The sequence below is a fragment of the Anser anser genome, assembly GCF_964211835.1.
Source record: "Anser anser genome assembly, chromosome: 1".
NCBI lineage: Eukaryota > Metazoa > Chordata > Aves > Anseriformes > Anatidae > Anser > Anser anser.
The window spans coordinates 120,354,571-120,381,018 of NC_139720.1; the positions used below are offsets into that span (position 1 = coordinate 120,354,571).

The window sequence follows — 26,448 nt, forward strand, 5'->3', positions numbered from 1 at the left end:
CTGTTAAGCCATATTCTGAAGAGGAGTCATAAGGAAAGTTGGACCACCATTGCTGTGTTTGAATCTGAGGATTGAAATCCAGGGGGCCACAGAGCTGAGCTGGCGGATTTGGACTGCACAAGACACATTACCCTTGCAGCAGAAAGAGCCTTACAGCAGAAGAAGCAAGATGTTGCTTTCCTCGGCCTAAAAGATAAAGTCATGTTCTGCTCTTATTTGCACCAGTCTGACTAGTGAAGTTAGTGGATGTTGTCTTGTTGGCTGGGGAAAAAATTACTGTGATGCAGTTTGCAGCTGGCACACTAAATGGAGATATCAACAAGTTCTACAGAGCATCTGGCTGTCTGGGCGAAGTGAGCTTAGAGCCTGGGTGTTTCTGATACAGCGAGGTGAGAAAGAAAGCATTTGGTCACATTTCTAGAGTAGGAAGACTATATTTTTAAAGTAGCAGCTCTGAGAGGGACGCATTAACTATGACTTCAAAAAAGGTTGAAACTATACTAACAATAGTTATTCTGGTGTGAATGAGAGCAAATGTACTCCCACATCTGCTCGTAAGGTGAGCAGAGCCCTACCACAAGCGCAGGAAGATGTATGTGGCTGCAGGTGGGAGCTTGCGTCCTGCTCTTGGGCAAGGCTCATGGCAGGAGATAAGGCAGAAAACGGGAGCGTTTACTTCCTTCTCTCCTCTTTGTCTGCTTTGCAAAGGCTGTTGTGAAAGCAGAATGGGCTTAAAATGTCTGGAAGAATCATTTGTGACCTGTCAAACCTGCTCTGTAAGGAGAAGCTGAAGAAGCTCCTATGCAGCTTAAGAAAAAAAAAAAAAGTATGACTTCAGCACAGGCAGAGGGAAAGTATTTCTGAGACTAGGAGGCCCTTTGTCTTTTATCTATCACATAGATGTGTAACCCAGAGCTAAAAGCCACTGTGCATCCCTCACTCATGGAATTTAGAAATAAAAGTTACAATAAAGAATATTATACAATTCTAAATACTGTTGTCAGAGGGAAAAGTGCCTGTGGTCTGCTCGTGACTGCAGAATCCATGATGAATACCTGTAATTTTCCTCTCCTGGAAACACTGTTAATTGTTTTTTCACGTGATAAAATTGGTTTGAAGTGATTTCACTGTCCCTCGAAGTCTTGTGAAAAGAGAAAGCAGATTGTACTAGCATGAGAAAAGATGATGCTCACAGATGTCTAAGAACCAAAAAGCCAGAGATACTCTCTAAAGTTGGTGGGATGAGGCTGCTTTTTTCACTGCAATGTTAATACATGCACCTTGGAGACTCTCATCTCAGCCAGCATCTGATCATGCTCTTGCATTACATCCAATGGCTCAAGAGCAAAAGCACCAGCTTGTATTCAGCACCATGTAGCTCCAAAATCAATGTCAGCTAAGCATTTTCATTGCTAACAAGCTAAAAATCTTCATGGATATTATTTGGAATAGAACTGGATAAATAGCACTGGAGGACTCTGATGAACATAAATTTTCCAAGCTGTGAACCCTTCTTCCCTGACAGCCAGATGAGAGGAAGGACAAAAGCCATTTTTTCGTGTTTTTATCTCTGCTCTCTTTGACGTGGCTCTTGAATGGCTGAATGTCACCAGAAAAAACAATGACTTAGCAAGGACTTTGCATAGAAAGATCCAATTTAAAGAGTGGGATTTGCAGTCCACACTAAAAGAATACATAGAGTTTCCAAATTCCAGCTCAGTGAAAGCCTGGGAATTAATTGGGCCAGTGGGTAAGTGGCCTTTTCCATACTTCAGAGAGATAGCAGGTACACACACACATGCTGTGTGCAAAGGCACTCGCTGAAAACATAAAATTGAACTAATATCCCTGAAAGGTGCCATACTGATAAAAGTGGGAAGTAAAGACTTTCATCTGTGGAGCAGGTATGACAAAGGTCCTGGCAGCATGAACTTCTCTGCATAGTGAAGAACACAGGGACCGAGTTTTGTTTTAACATTTACCTCCATGAGGAGAGAAGGGACAACTCACTAACAACGGGATGATCCCAGCTCAGTCCACGACTGAAGCGTTATCATTATCATGCATTAGATTCCCCGTAGCAAATGAGGAATTGGAATTGAAATAAAGTATTGAAATTGCAGTAGAGGCTCTACATGACTTTCAACTGCATCGTAAAATATATTTTAGATGGCTATAATAATAAAAAAAGGTTTAAAAACCTGGACAGATCAAGATTTCAAAAAAAAAGTTAAAATAAAAAATCCAAACAACCCAAGCCCTCTCACTCTCCACTTTTAAAACAAATGCGTTCATAGCCTTTGACTGTACAAACAGACTTAATGCTGACTTTGTTCCCCTTTGCTTGGTCCACAGGGGAGCATGCAGAGAAAATCAGGAGTTTGGCGAGGCTGTTTGTTGGTAAGCCAGACCGCAGCATTTGCTATAGTGGTCATAGATCAGCCTGCTCGTGGAAAGGGGCCCTTGTCTGAAGATTCCCCCTCATGTCCCATTGACTTTATGGATAGTCCTCGGGATCTTGTCTGAGCACATCCAAATGTTTGTACAGCACCTGATGCAAACAGGCTGTCGTCCTGCTTCATTCGTCAAATGATAAATAACATAATAATGCTATAATTGAAGTTATTCACACAGACAGTAATCATCTGGTGATTCAGTATAGCGCAGACTTGCTAGGTGGAAGACTACACTAAGCTTATGCAGAGATTTCTATCTCGCCCATCAGTTTTTGCACGCTAAATATATTCTGAATTTACGAATGCTGAAGTCTTAAGGTGAGATTTTCTATGCTTGGGCTCAACCCAAAAATGATTCATTTTCGTAATGCCAGAACAAAACCGTTCAAGCACTTTTGAGTTATGTGAGACTGAAAGACAAGGTATTGATAATGTTGCTATTAACAGTTGAATCAAGACTCCCTGACAGCACATATAATAATATTTTTTTATTTATTGAGCAGGGAGCAGCAATACAGGCGGAGGCGGAAGACAGGAAACTTCGGAGAGTTTATGCCTGCTAGCAAGCAACACCTGATCCAGAAATCAGGCTTTGGCGATGTGCAGCGCACGGCAAGTATACTTGAATTAATGCCTGAGACCTGGCTGATACATACCTCATAGTTAATCTGGTTACGTGGGGTTTATTTCACAGTCGGAAGTTCTTGCACTGGAAGGGAGTCCTGCTGGGGTTTTCTGAGCACACGACTGAATTAATGAATGAACGAATGCAGCTTGCCAGCCCAGATTTAAATTGCTTACTAGATCAAAATCTGCTCGTTTTCTCTGTCCTTTTTTTTTCTTTTTTCTTTTTTTTTTTTCCCCAGCCTCTCTGTCTTTCATTTCATTTATTAACGTATTTAGGAAAACAGATCAAGAGCACAGAAAGTGCCCGCGGGCGTCACCAAGGCAGCGAATGCAGATAAATGGCTGGGTTTTGTGCTGGCCTCAATCCTGGCACGAGGCTTTGAGCCGCACTTCTGGGCAAGAGGGACCCTGGCAGGGGCTGGCGGTGTTGGCTGCGGGTGTGAGGGAGCCGCGGCCACTGGCAACCCCTTTCCACAGCCCCTGGGAAAAGGACGGCATTAAGAGCTCTGCTTTGAAAGGGCAGGCAATAAACCCGGGCTGCTTTGCGGGAAGGGTCACGTTGTTTCTATCTTTCAAATCCATGCTGCCTTGGGAACTAGCCAGTTGTCAGATTTTAATGGGCGCTTGCAAACAGTGTAATATTTTGATTTATTTGGCCACTGGGCAGATCTCCAGCCTGCCGTCTTGACTGCGGTGTTTGTATTTTAATAGGAGTTTTAAGAAGGCTTGGTTAGGGGTATTTAAGGTAGTCCCTGAGCTTTCATGTAGACTTTCTCAGCCCTAGTCAGAAACACAGCACTGCAGAGATGTGGTGGCAGGCTTTTAGGAAGCAGAGAAGCAGGAATCCTGTAGGGGTGCCCTCAGTGATGCCCTCCTGAAGCCTTTTTTTGGATGAGTGAGCTCATCTCCCACTGCCCGTAGCGTCTGATTTCGCATCCCAGTGCCTGGACTCCTTAACGCCGTGTCCAACCATGCTGCGCAAGGCCGGGATGAAGGCAGCCCTCGCTCCTCCGCAGAGCAGCGCGCTCCACCCTGAGCAGCTTCGGCAGGGCATTGGGGAAGGCAGGACGTCTGCTCACCCCCCCGAGCCCCCCAGCACCAGCTTCGCAAGGGCTGGACATCTCCCTCCGAGCCCTGGCGCTGGATGCGTTGCAAGGAGGTAACGTATGGATGCACAGAGCTGGAGGCAGCGAGACGCCTCCCCGGACTCCGGTCTGCATGCTTATGAGCAAAGGGGATGGGAGACAAATGTCGCTCGTTCAAGGTGAAGGGCAGCGGTGGCATGAAGGAAAAGCCGCCTGTGCTCTGTGCCGAAGCCTGGAGACCCTCCTGAAGATTCACGGCTCTTCATTTTTAGCGGTGTCTTAGACAGGAATTTTAGAGCTTGTGAAAACAAGAGGCTGATAAATCCATGGGGTTAATCACAAGAGAGCCTGCCAATATATCCAGGTGTCCTGAGCTGCGCTGCCAGTGCTCTTCCTCACCTTCCTCCCCCTGTGCTGCGGACAGACCCTGAGGAGGGATGGATAGCTGTGCTGCATGGTGCAACGCAGGAAGCTGGCATCGCGATATTGACCAGGTTTCCTTTGCTCATCTAGAGACTCGACTGCGAATTTGAATCCAGGTCTCCAGAGGTACAAGCCCAGCGTGCCCACACCGCTCTGCCTGCTGCCGCGGACTCTCCCTGCCTGTTTGGACCCTGACCCCACTGAGGAGGATGAGGCAGGGTCGGCACCAATGTGCATTTCTACTGCACACCATCCCAAAGGGAGCAGAAGCACTTCAAAATGAAAATCTGCTTTGATCTGTGGGACTCAACTCTATTAAATGAGGAGCTGAAGAAGTCACCTCTTTGGACTTTGGAGGGCCATGGTGGCCACGTAATTAATACTCTCCGTGGGGCAGTTCGGTCCCTGAAAGGGCAGCCGCAGCCCAGAAGCAGCTAAAGCAAGGATGGTGGGTGATTTCAAACGGCACCTCGAAGGCCCAGCATGTTGGCAAACTCCGCAGCCATTTGGTTCACAGTTTCATCACAAAGCCCTTTAGAGACAGCGAGCTGCACATGGCCACCCCTCTTCCTCATCTGCCTCCCCTGTGGGCACACAGGGAGAAGAAGGGAAGCCTGGGCAGCGCTAGGTGGTGTGCCAACAGCTACCTGTCCTCCAGCAGCTGCCCTGGGAGGGGAAGGTGTGATCTCGGCGTGCCGCAGTGATCCACCCAGGAGGATGGGAGCACGAGGAGAAACATCAACACACCTTGGAAAAGGGCAGGCAGTGCCCAGGCGCTGAACAGTTGCGAAGTACCCCATTAATTCAGGAGCAAAGAGGCAAAAAGCAGCCCGTCAGAACTTCAGACTTCACCAGCTTGCTGTACTGAGCATCCCTTGAAATGCTAATTAAAACGAGCTGGGGGAGAGGAGCCTGCTAACAGGATCACAGCCTCTCTTGGATCGAGCAATAAACATGTAGTAGGCATCCATGTTTCCCTGTATGCATATTTTCCAAGCCGAGCTGACTGTAAATGTTGCGGTTGTGTGAAACCCACACAGAGCAGGATGCAAACACAAACTAGAAAGAGACGCGAGGCCTACTCACGAAGCTGAAAGAGGAAAAACATGACAGCCTTTGACATATAAATAAATAACTGCCTGAAATGAGGGCTAATTAACTTGCAATAAACCAACTTAACCACTTAGGGGCAGCGTTAACACAGAGTTAACATGCAAAACAAACCTGTGTGTTCTCACCTGGTTAATTTAGTATGCACCGTGAATATTCATCGTGCACCAAATACTGATCCATCAACACACTGAGTGATGCGGTCTGTCAAACCCGGGAGCGCAAGATAATAGGGGTAACTCAGCTGCTGCTCACACAGGGTTGACTTTGATCATTTGGTGTCTCTAAACACATTCATAGATGTAGGACTTTGCTTCTTTTCCTCTGTCAGGGTCACGGAGTATGTTCTATACGAAGATTAAACCTAAAAAAAAAAAAAAAAGATAAAAAAGGGCTTCACTTAAAATAAACAGAAAGACGGTGAAATAGAAAAAAAGCTGTCTTTGAGAAATGCTGCTCTTGCATGCAGGAGCTGAAAAAAAAAACACATTTTGTCTCCATGGCCACATTCAGTGTCACTTCGCTTTCACACAATATGTTTCTTTCTCTTGTACACATTCAAAATAATCCAGGTTCCTTGGATTCATCCCTCTGAAACATTTCCTTGCATTGAGAAAGAGCTCAGACCCACTTCAGGTGTGTTTACACTCCCCGATCAGAACAAGTAAATAAAGGAAAGGCGTTTTCTTCGCGTGACTTGACTAATTTTAGTTAGCTCTGGCAGGTGGAGGCAGCAGGAAAAAACACCGTAACCTGTTTCTTTTATTTATTTTATTTTTATTTTTTTACATCCTCCAGGCACTGCCACTGCCCTGGCCGGTGCTGAGGCACCTGTGTGCCAGCTCCTGTGGTGCTGGGGTGCCCGGTGCTGCCTGGTGAGGAGCAGCAGAGCCTTGCGGCCTGGAGCAGGTGCAGGTGTGTGATCGTGTTTCTGGTGGATTAGCCGGGGCGCTCGGTGGGGAACGTGTGCCAGCTTTGTGCTTTGTGGCTGGGAGAAGACGGACGATACCTGATCTGGCATGAAGTGAGCTCGGTGCAGGGAGACGATATTGAACATGGCATGAAGTTAAAGTGGGGTGGGTAAGCAATATCTGATCTGGCAGAAGAAGCTGCTGGTACAAAGTTGGCCTGTCAGAGCCATTAAAACAAGTTCCAACCAGCAGAGTGAGCGCCGTGTGGCCAAAGCATTTTGGTACCAGGGAGCCCAGAGCCGAATTTACCATGTTGCCCAAACCTGTGCTCACGAACAGAGTGGAGAAGGTGTGACCACCCTCACCGACGTGCCTCTGTGAGGAAAGACGTTGGGATGTGTGGGGAGGCGAAGGTACAGGGATGTCAGATACGGACCCTGTCCAGGATTAACTATGCCCTGGCAGCAATTGCAGAGTGGATTCTGCCCTGGCAAAGGGCTTCCGCCATGGCTGGTGGTGGTGCTGGGGTTGCTGGCTGGGGGTGATGTGCAGGAGGAGAGGGATGTGCTGCACTGCTGCCAGCACCGCTTCTGCTGAGGGAGGGGATCGGGCTTCAGAGCTGCTGCCCTGCCAAAAGCATTAAACTGACTGAAAGGCACTCCCGCGAGAAAAGGAAGCAAGCAGGCTGTCAGAAGAGAGAGAGGAACAACGAGCCCACTGTACAGGATCAGCCACAGACCACCCTTCTCCACCAAAGTGATATTTCTTCTTTCACCTGCCTCAAGCGGATGAAGAAAGCCAATGTTCAGGCACTCGCGTCCTATAAAATTTTCTTCCAGGACAGCCAGCGCAGCCCAGCGCCGCAGTTCCTAGGAACTGGAAGCAGAGTGGTGGGGCTGAGTCGCCATGCGTTATGCTGAATATTTACCCCTCATGCACGCTATTTTATTTTAAATCTAGCGTGTAATATGCTTTGCATCTAGCATGTTGCTCTTGTGTGTTTTTCCCTTGCCCTGCCTGCCTCTTGCTGGCAGCTGCCATCGGGAAACAAAAGGCAGCTGCCAGTTTGAGTGAACATCTCTCTCTCTTTCCCTTCTTGCTCTTGGAGCTGATGCAATGCCACTTCACGGGCTGGGTGGCAGGCACTGATGTGAGGGACTTTGCTGTCCTCGGGATGCTTGGGCATGCGGTGCCTCCGAGACTCGCTGCCAGAGCTCGCAGCTATGTGTAAGCTCCTGAGCCTGGCTCGGCAGTTGCCAAGAGGCAATTGGCTGTCGTCCTGCCAGCGCACCAGCTCAAGCTATCTCCGCTGCAGCAATTGCCCATTTCACAGGATTTAATGTTGCTGCTTTTGGCAGAGCTGACAGTTTATTAAGCACCACTTTGGCCTTCTGCCCCAAGGTGTGTAATCGAATGCAGGGATTTCTTGCTCCAAACAGCTGGTGTCCCAAAATCAGATGAAAAAAAGCCTGAAAGAAGAGGTTGAACTGAAGCAGCAGTTGGAAGACGAAACTCTCTTGTGTCAAATTAAAATACTGTGGGGAGAAAGAGGGAATAGACCCTCACCTAGACCCTCGGGCCAGCTGTGAACCTAGGATGCTGCTGTCCTTGGGCCAGCATGTGAGCTGCTGTGCATGTCGAGGGAGAGCATCTGAAACTCCCCCAGCATATTTATCCCTTGGCACCTTTTACAACTAACTCCGTGATCTTGGAGACTCTGGAGACCATCTGAGAGACCAGTTCAGCTGTTTTTTCTGGAGCTGGAAAGTATGGAAGAGATGTTTCTGCTTTTCTTGGGGAGCCTTTACCCTGAACTATAATCAGAACATGCTTTGGGAAAAAAAGTTGAACTCTTGACTGCTGTAAATAGCCATGGGTGGGATAATGCCTCTCAGAAGGGAGTGCTTCCTGCTGGGAGAAGGGCAGAAATGAATTGAAGTTCACTGGAGCCGCGGTCATTGGCATAGGCTCAGCATTTCCTTATCTCTCCCGGCTATGGCGGGGCTGGGGAAGAGGTGAGGCACACAGGGCAGGAAGGCTGTGAGAAACCAAGCAAGACCCCAAACGATACTCTAAAAGGAAAAAGTCAAGCAAATGCACGCCACAGTTCCAATCAGGAAAGTTAGGAAATGAGATCCGAAACACCCCAGGAGTCTGGTGTGTGCTGGAGAAGCATACTGAAATAAATTCTCATGCAAGCTGTATCACCATGATTGTCAGAGAAACTGAGCCCCACTCCATTTCCTTCACGGCAATTTTCTTTCAGACAGCTCCTTTCTTTTTTTCTTTTCTTTTCTTTTTTTTTTTTTTTCTTTTCTTTTTCCATAATAGAAATGGGTATCCCCACGTCATGCACTGTAAGCTCTTCTGCTGAAATTATGTGAACTGGGGGTTTGTTCTGAGGGATAGTTTGGGAAGATCCTCGTTTGCCTGTTTTGCCTGATAATAAAGTCCAAAGCAGACATTGCTTTCTTAAAGCAGAAGCTAAGTGAGGAAAAGAAGTTGCAGAGGACAGGTCTGGAGTCCCTGAGGAGCTGTCAGGGCAGGGGAGAAAACACAAATGCAGGTGGGGAGGTTGTGCTTTTTATAAACAAAGAGCAAGCTATGCTTCCGAGGTGAAGATGACTGCCTCTAGATTAAGGAGGGCTGAGAATAAACAAAGAATACAGGTTCATCGCCATGAGCAAGAAAGGGCATCTTGCGTTGGTTCACGCTGCTGACTTGCTTCTCAGATAGGCAGGCACTCACATAGCTCCTTGCACTGAAAGGGTGTGCTGCAGGAAAACAGAGGCAGAAAAAGGGAGGCATGAACATTCCTGCCTTGGCTGCCATAGTTCCCCTTGCCTGAGCACATGGATGGTGTCCACAGTTTTTTTTCCAGTTCCAAAAGCTAGGCAGAAAGTACGGTTTATGGAAATGTCTCCAGTTTGATTGATCTGAGCCACCTGCTAGTCAGTGGACTGTGAAGCAGCAGCAGTGTAAGTTAACGGCTGGGTTCCTTCGGGCTGCACTGTGGATCCCCGATCTTGTGCTCCATTTCCCCAAAGTTGTGCTGCGAGACCATCAGCAAGCCCCACCCCAAGGATCAATGTTGCTGGTACGGGACATGGGGCCCAGACCCTCTCTAGTTTACATGATGTGTTCGATGAGAGGTGAATCATGGTCCTGCTCTGAAAATCCAGCTATTTATTTTAAGTCCTGCAGCACTGATGAGTTAACACAGCTATGACCGAGAGTGAACGAGGCAGATCCTTCCCCTTTGTCACCATCTGCACTGGCAAGTCAGGGCCAACAGCTGGGCCAGATCCTGCTCCTGAATGCTATCTTTTGCCATTGCTTTGGCTTCTTCTGTGCTAGCTAAGGAGCTTTTCCTAATCTAGGTAATTTCTTACTAGCCTTCCCCTTTGCAGAGCTCAGTTTAGTAGCTGCCCTGAGAGCTCCTGCTCCACATCTCTGCCATTGCAGCTCTGCCCTATGGTCACAGTTATTTGAGTTTCCTTTCCAAGATCCTCTGTCCTACAGAAGGGCCTCCCTGGCCCCTTTTTCTTTCTTAATATCCCCTTTCTGCCCACTGGCACTCTGCCTGTGCCTCCCTCGTGCTTTCTCCCACCCTATCCTCCTGGTGTGCGCTCTGTCACCTAGGACACACGGGCTACTTCTGGCCCAGGCAAAGAGCAGCCCCAGGACCCTAAACCAGGATGTTTCATCCTGTGACACGATGACCCTGGGCATCTCAGGGATGATCTCAGGCACTAGGGATCAGGAGGATCTCAGGAGGATCTCACAGAGCATGGGGGGGGTTATTCCCCTCTGGGTTTTGGCACACTGCAGTCAACAGAAATCCTCCAAGTCTTCGCCTTCTGTGAGCCTGGACCTCTGTGCATCTTGGAGAGAGATGCTGCTGAAAAACAGGTGAACAAAGCCACCTGCCTCTCTCTGACATTCCTTGCTCAGAGAGAAACTGGCTTATGTTTGACTGATCCCCCCTGCAAAAGGGAGAGAAAATCATTCCCTGCACTCAGAGGAAGAGTCAGGAGTGACAGTGAGGGTGAGTCAGACTTCCACCTCCTAAAACAATTCAGTAGTCATTCCCTCACAAGATCAAAGAAAAATACTTCTACAACCCTCTTACTTGCCACACCTTCAGCTGAAACTAAGGTGTGTACCTGACAGTGTAGAAATAGCCTCTGCTGACCTCCATCCTGGGGGATGCTTTTCAGTGGTACTGTGCCGAGCAGGGACGTGTGTGACACAGCAGAGACCTAGCTCGCCCTCCTGTCCCCTGCCATGTTCCCAAGGAGCGATGCCGGGATGCTGGGACCTGCTCTGTGCTAAGCCCTCTGTCCTGGAGGAATCAGCAAATCATGCTACCTAAATGCTCCCTGTAACACAGCCCCATGCAGCCGTTCCACGTGCCAGGGTCGAGGCCTGAGCCTTGGTCTTGAGTTTTGAGGCCAGATCCCCACACTTGCGTCGTACCTTTCTGTGTTTTCAGCTTGTAGTCAAGGCGAGCCAGGAGCAAAACTTAAAACTCATGCTCAGTCTCAGGGAGAAGGATCAGGGAGCATTACAAGCTCTGAGGAGCCCAAGCAGTATTGCGGAGGACAACTGAAAATGCCAAATGCCTCAGTGCCGGAGGAGATCACAACCATCCATATTTATAGCAGGACTGACAGCAGTGAGCCATGCCAGCAGGGCCATCCCGGGGCCCTCCCTCCCCTGCCCACATGAACCTCCCTTCCAGAAACTGTGGCTATGGCCTGGGATGTGTAGCTGGGTAAAGCTCAGGCAAGCAATGAAGCTTAAAAGCCTTGACAACAAATCAAGAAGAACAGACACGGTACAGGGTGTAACTGTGAGTTTTTGGGGTCCAGACCATATATCTAAGGCAGGTTCACTTCTAAAAGGTCCCAGCTAGGGGAACCTTTCTGGGGGGCTTGAAGTTTGCGGTGAAAATGTGCTGTCACTCTGAAGTGAGGATGTCACTCTGTGAGGATGTGGTCCTCCCAGAAACAGAGTAACAGTGAAGAAGCCAAGTCCTGGTCGTTTGTACATCTCAGCAAACCATGGAAATCCCTTTCATTTTTTTTTTATCAGTAAAAGGCTCTTCTTTGGGGGGGAAGGGTAAGCTGGGCTGGCACACTGTTGAAGCCTCCCTTTTTAGATACCTTATGACGTCCCTTTTATCATGTCTCCCCCTGACCTGTCAGACCTGTCTGCTTCTTGAAAATGCACTGGTGAGGCTGAATTTCAAGAGCCAACTTGCGCCTGTTACTTGCTTATCATCCATCAGAGAGGAAAGCAGAAAACGGGGATGCTGAAGGCTCAGATACAAGCAGCCCGCGCACGTGCGGTGCAGGATGATGGCTTAAGAGGGTCAAAGCTTGCTCTCCCTCAGCTGGACTCATGCTCTGCACAGCCTGGGACGTGTGGCCTGATCTCTCAATGATTTTGGCCTCAGTAAAGACTCAAGATCTGGCCTGTGGATTTTTCTTTAAGAAGATGAGAGGGAACAAAACCACAAAGCCTCCTCGTAAAAAGCCAAACTTCCCGAGGCAAAGCCAATAAAAAGCCTCCCAGCTGTCCCCACTCCTGCAAGCCTGCACGGGCTCTGCAGGCAGCAAAACCCTTTCGCACTGCCTGCGGGGTGCCGGGGGCCGCAGGCCATCCCTGCCCGTTGTGCCTGTCCCGCGTGAGGTGCCTGGCGGAGGGCTGACTCAGCGGCAGGCAGCGGTTTGTGTAACCTCCAGCAATCCATTATTGCAAAGGGGCTTTCAGGAACTCCTCCGTGCCAGGCGCAGCGAGGGTTATTGATTGAGGAGACAGTGTAAATGCACAGAGAGGCTCCATCCATTAGGGCCGCTGCTCTCCACCAATTAGAAAAAAATCATTACTCAGCAGCCATCAATGGGCTCTGCGCAGCGCTGGAGTGCATGCATTCAATCTATCTTCTCCCACCTCCCTGAAAACTTAATGACAACTATTAGAGCTCCGCTGAATGCCCGGTGTGTACAGAAGCAAAAGATTCATTTGGTAATCCTAGTAATTACAACACCATAGGAGAATACATGCTAAATTGAGATGAGGGTGCAAGGGGGGAAGACACTGAATTCCTGTGTTGTGAAAACGCTTGGTGTGCTCAGCCTGCCCCCAGTCCTTCCTGCTCACCTGCTGCCTGCCCTCCTCCCGCAGCCCTCGGGTGGTCTTTCCAATGTGCTTCCTGGGTCTGCTTTTCTGCTTTTTTCCTCCCCTCCCCAAAAGGGAAAAACCATTTTGTGAAAGCAGATTGGAGTGGGGTGGCCTGGGAAATACGCGAGGCCGCTGGATGAGGCACAAGCCAAGCAACGCTGTTTGACAGCATGTCCCTGAACGATGGAGGATATGAATTCCCCTTAGCGAAGGCCCAAAGAACCGCTCCGGAGCCTCGCTGGCATCGTACACACAGGGTGTGATTTATTTTCTCTGCCACAACCCCCTCCTTGCCCCCACTCCAGCTGTTTCATTTACAGGAGGCATAGCGGATGCTGAGGGAGACCCTCCTCTGCCTCCTTGCTGATGCATGTCACACCAAGTTACGAGGAAAGCAAAGTCCCAGGAGGGAGTTTTTGGAAGAGCTCAAGGATGGATGCGACGTGTCATTGAAGTTGAAAGGCGCAGTTACTTATAAGCGATGGTGCTGCTCACAGGCCTCCTCTTCTCCAAGCTGGGAAGAGGTAAAGTCCTCGTTACATGTGGGGCATTGCTGGTATTCATCAGCAGTCAGGGCCCCGGGACTGCTGTAAGTAATGCTGGGGTACAACACCGCACCTCCCAGCTGAGGAGCATCTGCCACACCACAGACAACTAGGCATGTGGCAGATTTCTTGAGGATAAGAGACAGCTGATAGAGGGAAATACTGTTCCCCTTTCAGCATTCTCCCTCTACAGGAGCTGGCCCTGCCAGGCCCAGCCCGCACAGCACCAGCCGGTGTGAAGGGGAGCGCTGCTAACACAATGTCCTGCCAGTGCCTGCCCAGCTCAAGGCCGCTGGCCTCGCAGGGGGTGATGAAGTTGGGTCACCACGTCTCTGGCTAACCTCCATATTTCCAGGCTCAAGACTTTATCCACAAGCCATGTGAGAGGCCTCAAAAAGAGCCGAGAGCGACCAACATTAGATGTAGGCCTTTGCTTGGGCTCCTTGGCTTGGACGCGTTGTAAGAAGAACGTGGAAGGTACTGCAACACCCAACAGGTGGAAAATACATCAAAGGGGAAATGACACACACAATCATAGGACAATTAGGGAAAATAATGTAAATCTTAAAGACTCTAATCAGTTTTTATTTTGGTTTTAGTCAGGCGAGGCCCTTTAAGTTCGGCAAGATTTAGTAAGCACCGACTGAAGGCCTCAGACTTCAGCTGATTGTTAAGAAAAATTAAACCTCCCAACTTTCTCAGAAACAAAAACAGAAAAAGAAAGTCATTAAAGTAGGCCATTGGGGAGAACTGTTTTCCTCCTTTTGGGTAGGTCACATGAGAAAGGCACTGAGAGAGAGGTCACCCTTCTCCACCATGTTACACAGCATAGGACAGCCACAGGGAGCCCTCTCCTTGCTGAAGGCCATATTTGCCTTCAAAAACCTCAGATAAGCAATGTCTTAACACCCATCTTAATGTTATCCAGCAACAATGATGAAAAACCACGTGGCTACAAGCCTCATACACAATGATACTGCAGCCAGGATCTGTCCCGCAGACTCACACACCCTAAGTCAAATAGTTGGAGTGACACAGGTGAATAGATTACACGACAGGATTATAATCCTGTAATGTCAGCAACCTGAGGTGACTCACACTCTGGCATGATGACCCTTTCATCTCTGTCACCGTGCAGATTTTCATGACAGGATATATTAAAGAACAAGTCCCCCTGAACAAGGGAAAAGGATATATTGTGGTTTCATACGGGGACTGGTTGCCAGACTCTGTGAAATGGGAGATATGACAGTTCAAAAAGGGCATTCACAGGTTGGAGAAACCCTCTCTTAAAGCCATTGCTGGCTGCAGAAACCTGTAAAAAGTGTAAAAGAAATGCAGCCAGCAACGAGGTCTCCTTTGCCAGTGCCACTGGCTGTAACAAGAAGTAGAAACAATGAATTACTATGGATTTAATTCTGCATTTGAGTTCAGCCAGCATGGAAGATGAACTCGAACCACCATGTCCCAAACCATGTGGAGCATTCCCCAGGATCTGCTCAGATTGTCCAGTGCAGAGAGAAGGAACTGACTGGGGACCAGGCAATTTCCTGTGCACCTGGACACGCAGGCTTCTCAGACAGGCAAAAGGGTATATCTCAGTAAAAGTCAGTGACAAGAGCAGTATGTGGAAGGCACTGGCAAGAAGAGAGGGTTGGTTTCATCATGAGATACTCCAGTACCTTCTTGTGCTTGCTCCTGCAACACAGACTCTGCTTTTTGGCAGGGGAGGGCTCCTGAGACAGGGATGCTGGAAAAGGAAAGACCACAACAACCAGCTTGGAAGACAGTCACCCTCATGGCCCCAAGCAGGGATGACTTCTGTTCAGCCATCCCTGACCTTGAAGCGTCCATTGGGAATCAGCGCCAGGAAGGGCAGCACGTGAGTCCATCTGATCTTATCCTGCTCGCGGGGAAGGTGCTGGCAGCTACCACACGTGCTGTGGATCCAGCCATCTGCTGCTGACGTGGGGTAGCTATGCGGAGGCCCAGCTGGCAAACAGGCTGATGGCCAGCCGGCCCCTTATGTAGTGAGGAAGATCTGCAGGTTCAACACAGATGGCCCCAGGAGATGGTGGCTGTTGGCTGAATTATCTTGATATGGCAGTGAGTTTTGCCTGTACCCATGGGATGCAACGGACCAAGATCACAGGTGGCCCAGGTGAGAAGCTCTGTGAATTGGGCAGGATGCTATCAGAGGACCAAGCATGATCATGGCCCTTCTTTTTGTGACCCAAAGCCATGGTGGCTGCTAAGGTGGACTATAGGGCTCACTATCTGATTGCCATAAGTTGGGGAAATGATTAAATTGAGCAGGCGGTGCTGGGTGCCTGATATATGCAAACATGCTTTTTTCCAAACCTTGACCACTGTCCTACAAGCTTCCTTGTGAAGACCTCAGCAATGCGTAGAGGGGACAAGGGCAGGTACTGAGTTGATAGCCATTTACTGGCCATTTACTACAAACTGCAGGCTTTGGAGGACAGAAGAGGATATATTGGATCCTTTGAGCAGTGGGGCACTTATTGTATTTCTCTGGCATTGGTGCGCAGAGAATGGTGTAGAGGATGATTGCTTAGAAATACATTTGCTAAGCTATTTGCTTAAACTACAGAGTCACTTGGGCACCATCAGACAGAAGGAAAGCCATGAGCTCTTTCGCCAAGAGACTATTGATAACGCCCTTGAAGAGAAATCTTAAAGCTCTAGGACCATTTGCTGAGTGTCCTTCTCCACATTAAGTATGATTATTGTATTTAAGGGGTAAGGACAGTAAGATTTAGGGTCATAGTTAAAAAAAACTCCAACCCAATAAGGACACAAAGCCAAAGCTTGAGAAGAAGCATGCATGTTACAACAAATACACAAAATATTGCTATTTTACAATTTTGCCAAAGTTAAGACTGATTTTTTTGACACTCTGAACAAGACAATGTCTCCAGCATATACCACCAGAGTAAAAATAAGCTGAGATATACCTCAGTGTGTGCCTCAGGATAGCAGGCAATTTCATCTCCAAGATTTTAATTCATCCTAAATGACAGACACACATCCTGAATGTCTTCTAATAAGATGACATTTGTCCAAGTTGTGTGTCTGCAATTCCGTAGCAGTTTGAAGCAACGGAAAAAGAAATATGCAGAGGGGCTGCCTGCAGATATAAGACACTGTTTTGAAACCGTACAGTATCCTTTGCTGTTTTGCAGGATGTGTGTATTTTCATCATATTTATTTACATTTGGAAAAGAAGCCCTCTTGATGGTCCAATCCTGCTGCATTTGGAAATACTTCAGTCGGAGCCTCTCTGGGCTTCTTTTCAGGCTTCTCTTGCCTTTCATTTTTAACTATTTTTTTTTATGGCATTTTAAATGTTTCTTGCTTGTTATAGGTGGTTGACCTGCTCCTTCTGGATCCCTGAACCAGTTTTGTTAGAGGAAACACCTGACTGGCAGATAGGACAGGAGCCTTGTTTTGGTGGGATCCTTGCTTAGGTGTCTTCCCCTCACTCCTTGCAGTATTTATGAGCTCTCTTTTAGCTGCAGTGTCTTTCCCTCCCTCCTAGAAAAGTGTGTCCTCTTTTCTATAATTTCCTTTCAACACCTACAGAGCGCTTCCCAATCTGTCAACTGTTTACAACTCCCTCTGTGTGTCTTCTCTCATCCCCCACCGTTGTGCTTTTATCAGTCACTCCTTGTCTTCCCCAGCTCCATTCTTCTGCTTCCTCATCTTCTGCTTCCCTCCTCCACCGTCACGGCGCCCCTCTTTCATGTCAGATGTCCCTCTGCTTCCACCTTTACCCTCCGTGCTGTGACTACGTCCTGGTGCTAACTGATTTGCTGTTGTGTGGCGGTGCAGGTCTTCTCCTCCTCACTTGGTCCCCGTCTGACACAGCATAAATGGCTCTCATTACTTTGGATTGCAGACCACCCAGTGCCCCCGGCTCTTCTCTGGCTTGGGGGCAGGATGTAGCCCCATTGTTCCTTTCAGACTGAGCACCACTGCCTTGATAATATTTGCCTCTTCCTATCACTCCCCCCCTGCTCTGCAGATACCAGCTATCATTTCTCTCATATCAACCAATGGATTAGCATAAACCCAACTGTCTTTACCCGTATTTACCTCGGAGAGATTGTTGCTTCTATTTCAGACCTGACGAAGGGCTTGCGTTCCCAAAAGCCGTGCTGTTTTCCCAGCTGCACTGCTTTGTTTAATGAAAGATACTACCTCTGCCTACAACTCGTCTATCCTTTTCGGCTAAAGACATGCTGAGGTACAGTCTCCCTCCCTTCATCCCTGAGACACATCTGCTTTCTCTCCTCTCTCGCATTCAAAGAGATGTTTTCTCAGAAAGGAGAGGCTTCTTGCCGTCTCCCTGGAGGCAACATCCTGTTCTGTCTCTGCTTTCAGTGAAATCCGTGTTTCTGGAAAAGTCCCTACCAGGCTGCCATGAGCAACAACAGAGGGCCCACCAGCTCCCTGGAAAACCAGACAAAGAGGTTCCTTCCAGTGGTGATACGGGGACTACATACCCATTTTCCAAAGTAGTGGACTGGAAAGTACTGGCAAACTCACACCAGTGTTCCCACAGTGTTTGAAGTAGCAATTTTTTTCATTGACAAATTGCATTTGTCAATGCAATTAGACCAAGGCAGCATTACAATCTGAAAAGTCTGCCCTACCCAGCGCTGCCAAAATTACTAGGTGCCGAGGCCACGAAGTCCACAAGACTCATCTCGTGCCTCACTTGGCATGTCTCCACTGCAGGATCTGCTGTGCTGCTGTGTTTCCTGCCCCTCTCTCCAACAACAGGGAGACTTTATCTGCATGGAGGGGCCTTATCTGCGTGGAGGGGTCCATGCATGGCTTTCTCTCCACCAAGCGCTGGAGCAGGGCAGAGCTGCTGTGTGTGGGGCAAGCAGGAGACCGAGAGGGGAGTGGATAAAGGAAGGGATTGCTCTAAGGAAGGGAGTTGCCAGCGTCTGTGGGTTGGGGTGTGAGAGAAGGGAGAGGCAGCACCAAGCCCTCCAGTGCTGTTGCTCCACGGGCTCTGCCACAGATGCAGTCTCTCAGTTTCACTGCCCTGGTGTAACTGGACCAACTAAGCAGTAAAGATCAGGTGGGGATAAAAAGAGAAGCTCTGGCCTTCACTTGGGCTCCTGCACCTTCCCAGCTCGAGCCCAGAGGCTCAGTAGAACCGCACCACTTGATGCTGCCGTGGCCCTTCTCTTGGTATCAGTGTCATGAAAGATTCAAATGGCATTGTCCACCTCCAAAGCTTTTGCAGCGTGAATCAGTTTTCCTATGTGTCTGACTTGACACACATTCCCTGACCACTTGGAGGTCACAAATTTAATTAAACCTCTGTGAATAGTAGCAGACCTCACAGAAATAAAGGCCTTAATCCAATCAAGCCACATTTGTACTCCCTGTATTGCATCAAGCATGGTCAAAGCAGAAGGGACAGACCGTGGCGAGCTAGCAGGGCCCCAAGAAGTTCCTCCGTACACTGCCAATTATGGATGATAATGTGATTGTGACACTTGCAGACAATACAAGCAATTTCTCAAACTGGAGGTCCAAGGCTTGGTATTGTCGTGCCCAGCTAGCGCAAGAAACACGGGAGAGATCACAGCAAGCTCTTGGAGTGAAATGGCTATGGCTTTTGGGAGAGCTATCATTTCTCGGGTGGAGATTAACTTTAACAGCAGCTGGTACGAACCTCTCACCGAAGTCACAGGTTTGCTCTGTAGTCATCAGTTATGGGGGAATCTCATCCCTTCTCTTCCTTTCCTTTTCTGTTAAAAAATAAAAATAATTAAAAAAGGAGAGGCAGAAACAGCCTGTTGCCCTAGGAAGTGCTTTTAATCAACCTGTGCAACGCTAATTAATTTTGCATAACGTCTCATGCTGCATTCCACCCCGGAGGAGGCAATGCTTGATGTGTGGGCCAGGTGATTCACTGGTGATCGGAGGAGCCAGCTGCATTTTTTTTTCTGAAGCTGCCAGCAAAGTATACTGAAATTTTGAGAGGAGGAAAACGTAACAGCGTCTTCACGAGCTGGTCATCTTCAACCCACACACAGGTCGACGCTTGCAGAGTTTTGAAATTTTAGCAAGGCAGCACGATGTCTTTGCTAAAGATTTCCCAGCGTTCACCCCAAGTACAGGATTCCTACGAACCCAGTATGGTAAATATTATTTCACTGATCAGATTAAGGAAGATGCAATCTGTAAGTAAAATTGCACAGCGCTTTGAGGCATTTTCTGTGTGAGAGGCATGTTGCTAACTGCCAGAATATTAGCAGATTGGGCCTTAACTGTACACAGTTAAGTATACATATATATATATTTAAACAAAGCTCTGTAGCGAGAGAGAGAGGCATACAGAGGCAGGATGTGGTTCCTGATGGCAGGTTCTGGCTAGGAGAAAAAGCGCTTGAAGTGTGTAGCAAGGAGATGTTGAAGGATCTTAATGTCTGAGACCTCAAGGGAACCTAGGAACAAAGAGCTGTGCGCTTCACAAAAGTCTCCATCCATCCTGTTTAGGAACAGGACCAGAAAATGGAGTGGGAATTGTTATTACTCCTATGTTACCCAGGCTGTGGGAGCAAATTGCAAGCATGCTGATGATCTCTGTGCTTTAATGCTGTACAGAGAGTAAAAAGATAGTGCTGGTCCCAAAATGTTTGTAATGAGAAAGCAGCAGGGACACTGGAGGGCAAGCACAACTTCTGCTTCGTGGTTTTTGTCGGTAGAGCTGAAGTTTTGCTGCACCTTTCCTTGAGCTGGTGGAGGAGGGGGAGCATGTGCCGACTGCTTTCATCGGAGTCACTCAGGTTGAAAAACGGGGCTTTAAAAGGGAGCGAGCAGGAGAGGGACGGAGCCGTAACATTTCACAAACCATTTCACTGCCTGATGAGCAGCCTGGGATCGGCAGCGGCGTGCACGAGGTGGCTCCCTGATGATTCTCTTCCAGGGATCTGCCCGGGAGAAGGCTCCTGCCGCTGGCCAGACCGAGCACCGAGCAGCCACGCTCTGCTCCTGGTGCTGCTCTGGGCTCTCTGCTACGCTCGAGTTCAATAGGCTTTGCCCCTGTGCTCATTCGGCTGATTAAAAGTCATTTTTTTTAAGCCACCAGCTTGTGAGCCACAAGGATCTGTTCGTTATTGCTCAGCCGTGCTGCGAGATGCTGTCTAGAAGTAATTAATTGGGCAATGCTTTGGAAACGCGGAGGAAAAACATTTTCAGGGGAAAAAATAATGCAGAAGGGGGGGAGGGGGGGCTCACATTTTCCCTTTGAAGTGAGGATCTTTCACTGAGAGGGAGGGAGGCACGACCAGAGGAACAAGCTTGCTTGTTATTTTTACGATGTTATTCTCCACAGCTGTATGGATAAACACGTAACTTCAGCCTGTTTTTTCCGCCTCATTTTAAAAATAACCACAGGAGCGGGACGTTGTTAATGAGAGTTGGTGGCAGGGCGTATTTTTTCAGGAGGGGGACGTCTGCCCCTCGTCCAAACCCTTGCTGTCAGCCGGCTCACGTGCAGGCAGTGTCCCTGGGAGGTGCACGCCGCCTGTGATGGGAGGGTGAGGGGCTTCTGGTGCCGCTTGCGGAGCGTCTGCTCCCTTCCAGCTAGACCTCCAGTCATCCGGGATGTTAACAGCGACCAAAGATCACGCAGGGAAAAATGGTGGGGACCCAGCAGCTGTCGGGAAGGCTTATTTATATCCACGTGGCGGGAGCTCGGTGACGTTGGCAATTCCCCCCGCGGGGTCCCTCGCCCAGCTCAGCATCAGCTGCGCTTTTCTCCCGGGCTGCGGATGGGGTTGAGCGGCACTGAATCCAAACCAACCTTTTAGACAGAGCTTTTGGAATCAGCAGCCACCAAAGCTGCCTTAAACAGCACAAATCGCCCAGGCCACTGATGTCCTGCCTGCCACCCTTCCTCGAGCCTGCAGGGCAGATGCAGTCGCCTTGCCCCGAGATGGCAGCGCTCAGCGGGTCATTCTGGAGCCACCCTTCTCACAGAGGGGTGAGGACGGGGTATAACAGGAGCTGTCAGACAGCTGGAGCCAGAGGGGGACATGTGGGCAGTTCTGTACAGAGATCAAATGTGCGTGGATGTATCTGTGTCTCCAGGCAGATTGGACACTATATATTCCAATATACACGTAAAGGCACGGTATATTTTGCATGCCTTTAGCAGATTTGGAGCTGCGAGGCACACAAGCAATTGACTTTCTGTTTTGCAGCATGGAATATGGGCAGCAAATTCAGGGAAGAAAATGGAGCGTGCCCCTTATCACGCAAAGACCCCCATCTCCCATGAGATGTCTGCCAGAGATGGCTCGTACCCAAAGGCGAGGCTGCAGAAACTCCTGGGAGAAGAAGTGACAGCAATATAAATAATAATTAATAAAAGCATCTAATAAAAACAGTCTACTGTCACTCCCAGCGTCCACCCACTCTGAGGCGATCCAGCACCAGGGCTTCTGGCAAAGCACAAGCAGCCTTGTCATCTGTGGCCCTGAGGGAGAGGCAGACGATGTCCCTGTGCTCGCAGGGGTTTGGCCCGGACTCTCTTGTCCCACCAGCAGCTCCCGGTGACACGGGGCTGCACAGAGGGTGACAGTGACGGCTCTGGCATGCTGGGACACCAGACGGGGCCGTGGGATTGTCGAGGTTGCGAGTGATTTGGAGTACCTATGGAAAAAGGATGAATCAGCGTCGGAGGAGCAACTGAAGCTCCCCAAAAAGCCAGGAGGGAAGCGGCGTTGGTCTGTGAACGTGCTGCTTTAAAGGCTCGCCGCGTTCCTGGCCAAGAGCGCTTGGCTGGGGCGGCGAGCTCAGGGCTGCTCTCTGGGCCGCGCTTAATTGCGCTGCGGTGCTTTCGTGCTATTTTAAGAAAGACTCTGCTCTTGTCAAAATTACCAGAGAAGCAGGCATTCCCACACGTCCCCGTCACTGCAAATGAGTGGGCAAGCCTCCTAAAATATCCGGGGAGGGTTCAGCCCCCCCTGCCAGCAACCCCCCGGCGCTCTGCCCCCCCCATAACTAATCTGCCGTCGTTGGAGCGCGCTGGCTGGCGGTGATGCTGATCGGGAAGGGCAGCTCAGTGAACTGGCAGCGAGGCGATGCGAAGGTCACCCGGGGATCCCCGGCCGCGGGCGATGGGCAAGCAGCCGCTCCCCCCTCCCCAGCCCAGGGTGGGGGGAAGAATGGGGTGAAGAGAGGGCAGAAGGAGAGAAAGAGCACAAAAGAGCACGAGGCATTTAAATAGCTGGCTGCTGGGACGCGGTCCGGGCCTTTTTAGATGCTGGGGCTGACACCTCTGAATGAGTTGACAGCGCCGGAGGATTACGCTGGCTAGCGACTTGCTGTCCCTGCCAGTAGGCGCAAACAAATAGCTGACTGCGTCGCGGCCGGCGTTATCAAAATGGCTTTAAAAAGGCAGTCAGCTTGAGTCCCCCTCTGCTCATTAGAAACTGTGGTGAGTCACTCACTGTGAAAAGGCTCGCCACCAAGTTGCTTGCTCCCCTAACCCTCCTTTTCTGCCCTTCTCACAAATAAATCCCTTATTCAGCCAGTCCGTCCCCCGCAATCAAGTAATTCCTTATGCCTGCCACCCACTCTGCCCGGATTAACCTCAGGTGGTCACTCCATTGCAGGTTTCTTGAAAGGCACTGCCTCCCGGCAACCTCTTTTTGCTTTTTATCCCTAAGCCTGGGTTTTAAAATCCCTCTGTGTATCTTGAACCGGCAAGGCTCTTTCCCCACGGGCTCTGCTAGCGGTTTAATAGCCTCTTGTTTCTCTTCAGTGCCGGTGCTAGCTGTGCCCAGCCCTACTGATGCTGGCTGCGTGAAGAGCACTGCTGGCGAGGCCGTGGCTGCTGCCAGGCACCTTTTCCACCCGCTGCTGCAGGGGGATCCTGGCTCCTCGAGCCCACAGGGCTGCTTTCCCGAGCCCCCGTGCCCGGTGCCACCCTCCTGTGGGGAAGTTTCTGCTGCCTCTTGGCTCTGTCGGGCTGTTCATCAAAAGCACCGGGATGAGTACTGAAAATCGAGGAAAGGAACGCTCTGGCCTTAATGTGCTGCTGATGTTATCTCAGTGTTTCAAAGCTCCGGCCAAAATAAAAAGACTTTCCTTCTGCTAGGTGCTGCCAACGCTTTTGTAAGGAATCGCTCCCCAGTGACCATTGTTTGGTGTAAGCGGGCAGGGAGGACTTCCACGTCTAATGGAGTATTTGAAGATGCAGAGATGCCTCTGATTGGATTTCCAGAAAAAAACCAAGGTCTCACTCTCGCTGATTACAGGAGAGAAAACTAGATCAGAGGGAAGCATTAGAAATGCCTTTAAACAGAGAAATCAGCGAGGCTTCCACGTTCACTGAAGAGGCGGTAACGTTTTGGGGGCGTGCGGGGAATCTGTTTTGTACTGCAAAGCCTCGGCTTTTGGGGAATTATTTCATCTGTGTCAGCGTGTGCTGCGCTCCTGCCTGCAGTGTGCAACAGTGCTGCATGCAAAGGCTCCGCTACAAATCCCCGCGCGGCTCTCGCTGAATCCCGGTGACAGCGGGGAAGGCGAAGGTGCTCCCTTTCCCTCCCAGCCGTTGCTCGGGATGGGTACGGCGTGTGCTGCCAGCCAGACATGCTGCTCTGTTACTCGTGCCTGAGCTTTGCCCGCAGCTAGGAGCAGTCAGAAGAGCTGCATACGGTGGCCTGGGGAGAGCCCTGGCGTGCTGCTGCAGGGCAGGCACCGCTCTCCTGCCGCGGCTTTTGGTGCCCTCGGAAGGCGGTGCTCGGCGTGCTTTGCGTTCACGGCCGCACGCTGAGCGCTGAGGTCCTGCCCTGGGACCACACAGGGGTAATTTGGACTCGGGCTTGGGCCGGCACGTGAGAAAATCCCCTAGCAGAGGGAGCGGGGATGGTGCATGGCAGCTGCCTGGTGCCTTGGCCGGGCGCCCCCGAGTGTGGCCGCTGTGCTGCGGGCATGGGGCGGTGGGCCCAGGGCCACGGAGGGAGCAGCCACGTGAGACCCCAGCGCAGGCTTTCTCTGGGGTTGAGAGGGATTAGCTGGTATGACAGCTTTTTCTTCAGCTTTTTTTTTTTTTTTTTAAGCCGTTGCATTCTTTCTTAATGTGCGTTGCAGCACAGCTGCTCGCAGCGATTCAGAGGGCACGCAAGGCTCAGCTCCCAGACCCGAGGCTTGAAAAAGAATTACAAAGCACCTTTTTCCATAGCTGTGTGGACAGTTTCCATAGCTCCCTCACTGAATTCACACCGAGGAATGACGGTGCCTTACGTGAGATGTCCCCTCCATCTGAGACCCGGTTAGATGCTGCAGCCTCCCCAAAACCAACGGGATACCGGCCCTACCAGTTCGTGGTTTGCTACCATAAGACAGCTGGACCCGTTTCAGCCCAGGGAGGGGAAGGCTGAGTCGGGAAGCGGCCAGGCAGGCGAGGCGGGACGGGCTGCTGTGAGACCTTCCTCCGCTGGTGAAGCAGCTGGGGCTGGACCGGTGCCCGTGGATAAACGAAAGCAGCTCCACCACTGCTCTAATTTATGCCCGACTGCCAGTGGCCCCGGGGCTTTTCTGTCAGCCGGGGCTCAACCAGCTGTGACAGCAGCCTCCTTTCAGCCTCAACTCTGCTGCTCGCTGCTGTTGCCAGCGGCTGAGAGGGATGCGGGTGCGGATGGCCCCAGCATGGGTCCCTCTGAGCAGGGCCCTGCCATCTTCAGGGCATCTGTGCTGCTCACCCTGGTACCTTCTCGCCAGGTCGGAGCCCGTGTTTCAATCCTTCTGAGTGGAAAGATAATCCTCCTCACCCGGTACGCGTGATGGTGCTTCGCTCTCTATATCTGCCCATATGATGCAAGCAGCAAACTCCCTTGCAAACCACCCACAGATCACTCTGGAGTCGAAAAGCCCAATCATGAAGACTACAAAGAAAAATGAAAAGCCCCATTTGAAACTCAGAAACAGATGATGTACGGCAATTTCTCCCGTCTCTCTGCCTTAGCTGGAATTAATCAACAATCTCTGCCTGCAATTGCTGGGAATAATTTATTTCAAGAAATGCAAAGAAAGAGCATTTAGGATAAATATTTAAATTTCGTCTTCCAGCCCATCCTATTCTCAATCATTGTTTGTGTTCAATTCAGTCAGCTATGCATAAGCTGATGCTCATTCTAGTTGCTCTGGATATTTACATATTTTCTTCTGTACTGAATCTCTGATCCCTAGCTCTTTCTTGGGTGGGTAAAGAATTACGTAAGTAAAATCCCCTCGGGGATTGACTTCTGGGCAGGAATACACAGGGGTCAGCCAGGGCATGGAGGAACCCTTGCAGATGGGGCTGGGGACTCCATCTGGCTGGGAATACCTGCCCTTGTTACTTACTGCCCGTCTCCCCAGGATGGAGAGAGGAGTGGGATTGAGGGAGGAGGAACAGCATGAGCAAGAATGCAAACAGCTTGGTTCTGGAAGGTGTTTGTGTGCCAAGTCACAAGGTGCGCATAAAAAATGGGATTGGAGTTAGTTGTAAAAAAAAAAAAAAAGCACAAAACCTTTACTGTGTTGGGAACTATTAAAAATGTTTTGCTGTTCTTTTTTTTTTGGTTTTTGATAAGAAAATTACTTAAACTGAGCTGTGGGAATAATCAAACAAAAGAGCATAAACTTCAAAGACAGTGCTTAATACCTTTAGAACTCAGGAGGTTGAGGAGAGGAAGAAGTGAGCACGAACTATTAATTTTGACCTGACTGCACATGCGTACGTATGATGTGGGTTTCCCCAGCTCCCTGCTGCCATATATCTGTAACCACAGCCCGGACGGCCCCGGCTGAGCCCCCCGTGTAATCTGTGTCCCGTGAAGGCTGCGCATCCCCCTTTTGTGAGCTCTCATTAGCTTGCGCCAGCAGCCCTTTGAACGGGGGTTGGGGGAGAAAGCATTATATAAACTTTAAAGACAGCTCATCTACCACGTGCAATTTGTATTTTACACCTCGTGAATTTTAACAACTGGAGTTGTAACTTCGCCATTAACCCCCCGTGCGCCGGCACTTCTGCCTTGACCCCTGCAAGGGCGGCAGCAGC

The 26,448-nt window shown here is 49.8% G+C and overlaps 1 long non-coding RNA gene across 1 annotated transcript in view; it reads left to right on the forward strand.

The window, feature by feature from the left end:
* The window catches only part of LOC310898311, a 49,368-nt gene extending 34,146 nt beyond the window's left edge, over positions 1-15,222 (forward strand). The window contains exons 3-5 of the long non-coding RNA XR_014583187.1: positions 2,356-2,400; positions 2,960-6,616; positions 15,073-15,222. This is a non-coding gene — a long non-coding RNA (uncharacterized lncRNA). The remainder of the gene's footprint in view (positions 1-2,355; positions 2,401-2,959; positions 6,617-15,072) is intronic.
* Positions 15,223-26,448: the final 11,226 nt, after the last annotated feature.